Source organism: Elephantulus edwardii, unplaced genomic scaffold, assembly GCF_000299155.1.
Source record: "Elephantulus edwardii isolate Elephantulus edwardi_28Jun2011 unplaced genomic scaffold, EleEdw1.0 scaffold00066, whole genome shotgun sequence".
NCBI classification, from domain to species: Eukaryota; Metazoa; Chordata; class Mammalia; order Macroscelidea; family Macroscelididae; genus Elephantulus; species Elephantulus edwardii.
Genome location: NW_006399816.1, coordinates 15025566 through 15026560, shown reverse-complemented (window position 1 = coordinate 15026560; position 995 = coordinate 15025566).

Genomic DNA, 995 nt, shown 5'->3' with positions numbered 1-995 from the left:
CCAAAATCTCTGTAAATGTTTATGAAAATTAATAAAATATAATTATAGGAAAAAAAAAAGAAAGGCATGGGTAAATATTGTCTCCTCTCCATATACTTGATCAATCTGTACACTGAAAAATTATTTGAGAAGCTGGACTTTATGAAGAAGGATGTGTAAGGGTCAGAGGAAGGCTCATCAACAATTTTCATTATGCAGCTAACACAACCTTGCTTGCTGAAAGTGAAGAAGACTTGAAGCACTTGATGCAGAAGATCAAAACCTAGAGCCGGCAACATCAATTACATCTCAACATCAAGAAAATAAAAATTCTCAGCACTGGGCCAATAGGTAACATCATGATTGTTGTTGTGTGCTGTTGAGTTGGAACTAACCTATAGAGGACCCTCCAGTGGGTTTTCAGAGGCAATAAATCAAACATGAGATTGCCCATCTTTCTCCCTCAGAGCAACTGGTGGGTTTGAACCATGTGCCTTTAGGTTGGAAGTGTAGTTCATTACCACTAAGCTACTAGAGCCAGATAAAAGATTGAAGTTGTCAATTATTTCAACTTGCTTAGATTCACTATCAGTACCAGCAGTCAAGAAATCAAAAGACATATTGCACTGGAAAACTCTGCTGTCAGGGGATTCTCTAAAGTATTGAAGAGCAATGATGTAAACTTAAAGTTAAGGTGCACCTGATTCAAGTCATAGTCTTTCCAATCACTTGTTATGGATCTGAGAAGTGGACAATGAATCAGGATGATCGGAGAAAGATCTATGCCTTTAAGTTGTGCTGTTGGAAAAGTGTATTGAATGTTTCATGAACTGCCAAAGAAAAACAATTATGTCAGTGGCAAGGAGCTGCAACTACAATCCCAGAGGTGCACGGTTCGAATCCACCAGATGCTCTGCTGGGAAGGAGGGACAATTTCCTCCTGTACTAGTCAGATCTGATTTGACGGTACACGCACACAAAAGTAATAAAATTAAAAAAAAAAATTTTAAAAATAA